This window comes from Homarus americanus, unplaced genomic scaffold (genome assembly GCF_018991925.1).
Source record: "Homarus americanus isolate GMGI-L3 unplaced genomic scaffold, GMGI_Hamer_2.0 scaffold14072, whole genome shotgun sequence".
Classification (NCBI taxonomy): Eukaryota; Metazoa; Arthropoda; class Malacostraca; order Decapoda; family Nephropidae; genus Homarus; species Homarus americanus.
Window position 1 is genome coordinate 2,739,909 of NW_024754528.1, and position 9,447 is coordinate 2,749,355.

The following is a 9,447-nucleotide window of genomic DNA, read 5'->3' on the forward strand; positions in this document are numbered from 1 at the left end:
GTAGGGCAATACCTTGTATTTGAAGTTGTGTCACCGGCTCATTGTGTCCAATCCTCATGGCTTTCGATTTTGGGATTGATATCTTGAGCCCGAGACTCATACGTTCTTCACTGATGAGGTCTAGTGCTCTTTGGATTTTGCTGATCTGGTTTCTGCCTTTTACTATCAGTGCTAAGTCATCAGCATAGAACAGCAGTTTAGTGCCCTCTTGAAAGGGGAGCCGACACAAGGCTTCCATGACAATGTTGAAGAGAGTTGGACTAAGAACTCCTCCTTGTGGTGTACCATTTTACAGTCTTTGGTGATCTGAGACTTGTCCTTGACAGGTAACTCTTGCTGTTCTGTTTTGGAGATAGTCGGCAATCCAAGCCAGTAGGAATCCCTTGACGCCTTTCCGGGCCAGAGTGGTTACAATGGCCTGTGCATTTGCCAGCTCAAATGCTTTCTCGAGATCAAGGAATACTACGATTGCCTTATTTTGACCAATCGATCCCAGGAGAGTGGCAGTACTGAGACCTTTGGTGAATCCAAAGATATTGTGGTGAAGTGGTCCAGTTTTCCAGAGGAGTCGTGTAAGGACCAACCTTTCGGCGGTTTTGCCGATGCATGCTGTTGTGATATTAGTCTGAAATTCTGGGAATCATTGGGTTTGGGAATGGGAACAATGTTTGCCCTTTTCCGAGCTAACGGGAGTTTGCCTGCTGACCATGACGCGTTGATAACTGTTAGAAGAGCAAGTTCACCAGCAAGTCCTGCATTGCTGAGCAATGAATAGGTTATACCATCACTGCCATGGGCGGTATCTTTGTTTGTTTTCCTGGCCCTTCTGATTTCTTCAATGGTAAACAGACAGTCTGTAGTGCCAGTTTGTTCAATTGCATGTCTGACTACTACTTCTCTCTCCAGTTGTACTTGCTGTAGATGAAGTCTTATTTCAGGAGGTAGTTGAGCTGATGACGAGCGTTCTGCAAAGTGCTCTGCCAAGCGAGTTGTTTCCGGTAGTGGCTGGGGTTGGGCTGGAGTTCTGGGCATTTTTCCTGTTGCTATCCTGAGTTCTATCCAGACTTCACTCAGGCTGGTGTGTGCATTATTTGTGCACACCACTCGAGCCATTTGTTTTCCCTAATTTTCTGAGTAATTTGACGAGTATGTTGGACAGCAGCTTTCAAGAATTTCACTCCCTCAGGGGAAGGGTACTGTCGGAGATGTCTTCTTGAATGTGTTGGTTCTGTGATTCTGTTCTCTCACTTCATCATTGTAGAACCAGTAGTCTTTGTGGTGTCTATTTGTAGCGTTTGTTTTTGGTATTGCTTCCTCTGCTGCGTGCTGTATGGCATCAGTAAGGTCCTGGCTTAGTTGGTCAATGTCTTCTGCTGGTTAATAGTTCGAATAATATTTTTGAAGTTCATCTTGATACAATTTCCAATTTGCTTTCTTGGTATTCCATCTGGGTGGCGGACGAGAGGGGGGGTTAGCTCCATTCTCCAAGTAGTTGTCGTTGCAAAGTGGTCACTGGTCAGTTCATCATCTACCTCCCACTGAGTTACTGGAAGGAGCTCATTGGCTAGGAATGTGAGGTCCAGTGTTCCTCCCAGTATGTGTGTTGGTTCCCCAGTATCAATGAGCGTTATTTCTGGGACATCTACTCTACTCCACGCTCCCGAACCAACAAGACCTCTCAACAAGTTCTACTGCTGGACCCGGAACTGTGAAGACCGCCCTCTCTCTGCTGCCATTGTTGGCCAACTTTCCTGACCGGACCATCCACTACTGACATCGTCGACAACATCTCGCGAGCGTTGTCGGTTTATCGAGCATTAACCTGCCCTCCCCACTGGTGGTGTGAGTGACCCACACTCCAGCTGGAGAGCAGCTATAGCGCGATGTTCCCGACGTGGTTTGAGCTCTTTTCCTTCTACTGCTATTTTTCTTTTTTTCGCTCTGGCCTAGGGACCTGCACCCTCAAAAGTGTATTCTTCCTGCGGTCCCCCTGTAACTGTTCACCTCCCTCCCAGGAGATTGTGAACACGAAAGGGGGTTGGAGCAAGAACCCATCCCAGCCGAGTCTTTCCAGGAAAACTGTGATCGTGCGGGTCTACCTGGAAAGAGGGTAGCAATCCTCATCCTTACTCAATAGGCACACTTAGCTCACGTCTATAAGTGAGCAGTTACATACACTAGGAAGTGGTTTCCCCAAACGGGGCTCCGGGAGAGAAGCTCAGGAACCACTCTACGACCACCCGGCCATCAAGTGCCTGTGGGGAGTGTTGAAATTCCTCTGCTACTTACTCAACGGGAACAGGTAGGCTCTGAACAAAAAAAAAAAACCTCCAAAGAATAAGAAAACACCACTTAACCACCGGTTATGGAGTGCGTACGCCCTCTTAACCGCGACCCCCGCCTGAACCGCCAACCCGACGACCCGAACCACGACAGGCTCCACACAGAGAAAGCGGACCAGCTGAGGGCCTTCCACGAAGCCCTGAAAAGCAAGAACAACGTCATCCACACCACTGCCCCCAACAACCCCTTTGAGTCTGTGTCAGCCGACTTTTTCTGTGTGTCAGGAAAGTCCTTCCTTGTTATCGTCGACCGTCTCTCTGGTTGGCCGGTTGTCATCAAGTGCGGTAATGATACGAAGTCTGCCGCCACCATCAGCAAGTTCCGCCACTACTTCCGTGACGTGGGCGTTCCTGTGCACCTGCGAACCGACGGAGAGCCCCAGTTCACAAGCCGGGACTTTGCTGCGTTCCTTGACCGATGGGGAGTCCGGCATGTGTTGTCATCGCCCCATTACCCGCAGTCCAACGGCCACGCTGAGGCTGCTGTCAAATCCCTGAAACACCTCATTCTCAAAATGGCCCCTTCTGGGAATATTGACTGGAAGGCCTTCGACCGGGGTCTCCTTGAACTCCGCAACACACCCAATTACACCGGACGCTCCCCTGCCCAGGTCTTGTATGGACGCCCCCTCCGTTCTTGTGTCCCTGCTCACCCTCAGTCCTTCTCCAAGGAGTGGCAGGCTAAGACAGAGGATTGTGATCGCCGAGCTGCCGAACGTGCTCATGATGTCGTCGACCGCGACAACGACCACGCCCGTTCTCTCCCCAAGTTGAGTGTCGGCACCTAAGTCCATGTTCAGGACCCGACCTCCCTTTGTTGGGACAAAGTGGGCGTAGTCATGGGTCTCGGTAGGTCACGGGACTACCAAGTGTGGTTACCCAGTGGTCGTGTGTGGTGGAGGAACCGCCGTTTTCTCCGCCCTGTAACAATGCCTTCTGCTGACCCCATCACCAGTGTTGAGTCCCATATCCTCCCCAGTGATCAAGTCCCTCGACGCTCAGAACGGATCCAAAAGAAAAGGTCCGCTCAAGACTTTGCTATGAACGTATAAGGAGGTGTATGTATATTATGTATGTACTCCATTTATATACATTACTTATTTAGCCTTCAACCAGCAACAACTCCAGAAGTCGATAAAACGAAGCAAGGACACAGCACCAGGGGCCGACAGGATAACCTACTCCTTGCTTTCCCATGCCGGAGAAGCCGGGCACGAGGCTTTGCTACAAGTCATCAATGCTTCGTGGACAGCACAAAGACTTCCACCGGAATGGAAGAAGGCAGATATACAGCCCATTCCGAAGCCCCGAGAACCAGACAAACCGAGACCCATCTCCCTTCTCAGCTGCATAGCGAAGACAGGAGAAAGAATGGCTCTCAACAGACTCAAGTGGAATGTAGGCAGCCCACACCCTCACATTTTTGCTTACACCGAGAACACCGGCACAAGCAACAACATCGCCGAGATACTCAGCACAGTGGACAAAAAACCAGCTTTGGTGGTCTTCCTCGACCTGGAGAAGGCCTTCGAACTACCAAATCCACTGGCCATTACAACGACGCTCGCTGAAAAAGGCATCAAAGGAAGGTTGCTGGGGTGGATCCAGAACTACCTCACACAGAGAGAAGCAAGAGTACACTTTCAGGGAGCAACCTCAAGCTACAGGGTCCATGAAAACGGAACCCCACAAGGAGGCATCCTCAGTCCAACGCTGTTCAATGTCCTGATGGAAAATCTAGTCAGACTTCCTTTCAGACAAACAGCCAAGCTCCTCTGCTATGCAGACGACTTACAACTCATAGTAAGAGGAGCAAACAAACTAGCCAACACGCAACACGCACTCCAACTTATAGAAGAGGAGTGCAACAGACTTGGACTCAATATAAATCCAGACACACCAAACATGACGCTCTCCATACAAAACACGCCGGTAGTCTGGACCAACACCCACCAGTGTTTTGGAATCTGGTTCGACCAGAAACTCACTTTCAAGCCGCAACTCGAGTATCTCAGGCACAGGACGAAGAGCAGACACAATATAATGAGGTCGCTCACCAGCACAACCGCAGAAGCGAACATACACGTGCCCAAAGCCTACTACACGGCCGCCATCAGATCGCTGGTAGATTACAGTGCTCCAGCACTCATTGGACTGAGAGAAGACCAGATAGCTAAGTTACAAGTTATCCAAAATAATGCTCTCAGGACCATGCTAGGAGCACCCATGTGGACCAGAATTTGCAATTTGCAAATGGAAACTGAACTACTACTACCCCTGGCAGTACGAGTCAAGCAGGTGACAGCTGGTCTCCTCGCCAAAATCTGTAGATCAGATAAGCCCACAGCTGCCAAAACGCGAATCAGTGCCTCCCTCCACCTCGACCACAGAGTGCGAGGGGCCACCTGGTTGCACGAGGCAAGGGAGGTCATCCGACACCTGCAAGCAAAAACACTCGCCAAGAACAACCAAGACATACGAGACAATGATTACGTAGTTCCTCCACCATGGAGCCCTCCACCAGCCACATTCAAAATTACCGAACTAGGTGATAGCAAAGTCAACCTCCTGAAGGAGGAACTCAAAAGAATAACTCTGGAAGCCATAGCCACCTGGACACCGGCTGATGCAGCATCATACTTCACAGACGGCTCGGTGGACCCAAAATATCATACATCCGGAGCGGCCTTCTACATCCAAGGTCAGACCCTCCTATGGAGACTTTCTAATGACTGCTCCACCCTACAAACAGAGTTGGTAGCAATCTCAAAGGCCCTACAACACGCTGCAACACAACACAACAAGTCCATCATAATTCACACGGACTCGAAAACGGCCATGCAGGCGCTGCAACACAGTCAACCAAGAGACAACGTCCACATCATAACCTCGATCCTCGCACAGCTACAGGACTTCCAAAGACAAAACCGTCCAGTCGTCTTACACTAGATTCCCAGTCATGTAGGGATCGGGGGAAACGACGTGGCAGACGAAGCAGCCAAGGCAGCCACACGTTCTAGAAGCATACACATTCAAGTTCCAGCAAGCGTGCAACAGATCAAGAATCACCTCAGAAAGACTACCAAGCTCCACATCCAAAAGAGCTTCCTTCACGCATTCAACGCTGGTTCCCAATCAGCCAAATGGTACCTGGTGGCTACAAAAGGGGAACCACCATTCGCGGACAAGAAAACACCAAGACAAAACCAAGTTAGCCTTCATCGACTACAATTAGGGTACAAGTGCACCTGGCAGACGGTCGGAAATGTCGTCAGGGAATGCACCTACTGTCAGGAGCCAGCGGCCAACCCACTTGAACACTATCTCCTCGACTGTGAAGTCACAGAATTCGAAACTTCCAAGAAGAACACACAACACCAGCGGCCACTCTAACCCGAAAGGCCCAAACAAACCACATTCACCACCTTCTCCGGGTCATCACACGATACCCACCACCCAGATAGCTAGAAAGGTATCCTCCCCCAGCAAGTGCAGACCCCAGTTCGGGGGGCGCGCCACTCCGAAACTGACCACGTCCAAGAGTGGTGGTTGGTGGTAAGCGTTCACTGACCGAGGGTCCGCTTACACTTGCAACCTGCAGTATCCTTTCATATCTGCAGGTAGGACAACCTCCATCCCCAATCCTAAATCCGGTCTAGCTGCTCCAAGAGCTCCAGCCGGAACCACCAAACAGGCCGACAATCTCAACAACAACAACAACACATGCGCGGTGATTGGCCAGTTGCCCCCTTCACCTCAGGCAATCAGCAACGTTTCTCATCTTTGCACTTCGACTCTTGATCTGGCAGACAACACCACGCTCTTTGGCAGAGAAGACCGCCTCTAAGGCAGCTCCTCCACGGTAACTCCTCTACTACGCAGCAACTTCCCAGCACCAGACTGATATATATATATATATATATATATATATATATATATATATATATATATATATATATATATATATATATATATATATATATATATATATATATATATATATATATATATATATATATGAATTGTACTTCCGTATATTTTCCAAGAAGTGTTTTGACTGGTGTTGTTCCCAGCATGAGAGTCTTCAATGGTTGTGGTGGTTTTTCCAAATTTGGCAGTCGTACTTTCCCATGAGAGCAGCACAGTCCAGCAGATTCTGCTTTGTACTTCTTTGCACCGCAGTGTTCACATTTCTTATCCATGTTGCCAATGACAACAGAGGGATACTTTTCATATTCTATATATAACATCATCCATCACCACTACATATAACACCATCCATCATCACTACATATAACACCATCCATCATCACTACATATAACATCATCCATCAACACTACATATAACATCATCCATCATCACGACATATAACATCATCCATCATCACTTCATCACTACATATAACACCATCCATCATCACTACAAATAACATCATCCATTATCACTACAAATCGGTAAAGTAGTTTCCGAGATTCCCGTTGATTGTGAACAGAGTCACTACCACGGTGTGTGTGTGAACTGTATATGTATGTATGTATGTGTGTTCATAAATAGTATGTTTTTTGTATTTATTAATCACACCTGTGATACACCTGATATTAAATGTCCGGACACACAAGTGTAGCCTTATTCACAAACCAACTGGTGTACCACAGCTGTGCCAGGCTGTACACGGAGCCTTAAGAGAGTTTACTATGGTAGGTGAAAACGTTCAGTGCAGCACTTACAATAAAACTCACCTGGTTATGATGATGCAAAAGGTGATGAGAATATCTTCAAGAGAAGAACACACCAGAAGGCAGAGTACGTGTGCCTGGCCTGGGAGACAGAGAGACACTCCCAAGTACCGTCGCTCTCACACGAGAGTGCCTCACGTCCTGTCGTTGATGCCACGGCCACAAAATATCATAAAATTAAAGATAATACAACGCATTGCTATAAATGCATAAGAGTCTTCTCACTATTAAATTATCAGAAGACGTATGGTAACTGTCTGGAGTGTAATTACGTAATTGACCAAGTTTAAAAACAACACACACACACACACACACACACACACACACACACACACACACACACACACACAGTAGTAAGAGAGGCCGGATGTTTTAATGAAGAGATAACCACCCAGAGAATCCTTTCCCTTGTGATAAATTTAGTTGCTGTCGTAGCTATAAGCGAGTGTTTCCTTCTGTTACATCTAATTGCGTTTTTCTTTTCAGTGAGGGAAAATTCGTAAAAAATTTCGTAGGAGCGAAACCCACCCTAGAATCACTAAAATTGATTTGAAATTGCAAATAAAGTTTTGCATAACTTTTCTGTGCACAAGGTAACCGAAATTGGATAAACTGAAAGAAATCAACAATAAATTTACTTCTTTTGAATTTGTGAGCCATAACGACAACTCACCAGCATCAACTGTGTGGTCAGGTCTTCTCAGGTGCCTGTGGTCTTCATTTAGGAATGAAAGTCTTCAGAAAAATTATTTTAAAAGGGTTTTAAAGAACCGTCTCCTGGTATATAATTTACTTTATATCTCGGAATAAAAGTGTTATTGTAACTGTAACGATTTTGTTCTATATTCCGACGGCTCACTAGCCCCGAAAATGTAACCTAACCTAAACTAGAATCTAAGTAAACCTCACCTTATCTAAACAAAACCAAGCTAAGCTTACGTGTCATAAAGTGAATGCAGGCAAAAAAGTAACCGGGAAACGTATCACAGAAAAAGAGTCACAGTTTTTTTAGTTTTAAATTTTTGAAAATATCAAACAAATTTTGCTTTCGGAATGTTTTGTTTTTTAATGACCAAAGAAAACATTTTATCACAACCAAACCTAACCCAACCTCACCTAACTTATCTAAACCTAACCCAACCTCACCTAGCTTCTCTAAACCTAACCCAACCTCACCTAACTTATCTAAACCTAACCCAACCTCACCTAGCTTATCTAAACCTAACCCAACCTCACCTAGTTTATCTAAACCTAACCCAACCTCACCTAACTTATCTAAACCTAACCCAACCTAACCTAACTTATCTAAACCTAACCCAACCTAACCTAACCTAACCCAACCTCACCTAACTTATCTAAACCTAACCCAACCTAACCTAACTTATCTAAACCTAACCCAACCTAACCTAACTTATCTAAACCTAACCCAACCTAACCTAACTTATCTAAACCTAACCCAACCTCACCTAACTTATCTAAACCTAACCCAACCTCACCTAGCTTATCTAAACCTAACCCAACCTCACCTAATATTATCTAAACCTAACCCAACCTAACCTAACTTATCTAAACCTCACCTAACATTATCTAAACCAAACCTAACTTAACCCAAACTAACCTAACCTAACGAAAGCCAATCTAACCTAACCGCCTAAGACGCCTCCCCCCCATTTTTTTTTACTTATTTGTTAATGTTATATTCATAAAATATTATTTTTTGTATCTAAATTTGTGTTTTTATCATATCCCAATTCAGAACTAACCTAAACCTAATCCAAATCAAGTTTAATCTAACTTCATATCAAAAGCAGAGCAATTTCACGCTAGAAATGGGGAAATAACAGACTCTCTGACCGGAACTACGTCGTTGTTAGTGGTGCTGTCGTGTACCAGTGAGCCAACAGATAAATAAAACATGGTCATTTATGAACAACCTTATCTCTACAGTGTATCATGAGGCGAAATGAGTAAAAGGGGCACTTATCATCTTGAGCAGTAGTAACACACGCAACAGTAACAAGCACACAGTAGTAACACACGCATCAGTAACACACATGCAACATTAACACAATCAGTAGTAACAAACAAGTAATGGTAACCAACAGACACACAAGAGTCACAAACATTCAGTAGTAACAGACACGCAACAGTAACATACACACAACAGTAACAGATACGCAGTAGTAACAGACACGCAACAAAAAAGCACACAGTAATAACATACACACAACAGTAATAGACATTCAGTAGTAACAGACAACCAACAGTAACAGACACAACAGTAACAGACATTCAGTAGTAACAGACAACCAATAGTAACATACACATTAGTAACAGACACACAAAAGTAACAGACACGCAGCAGTAA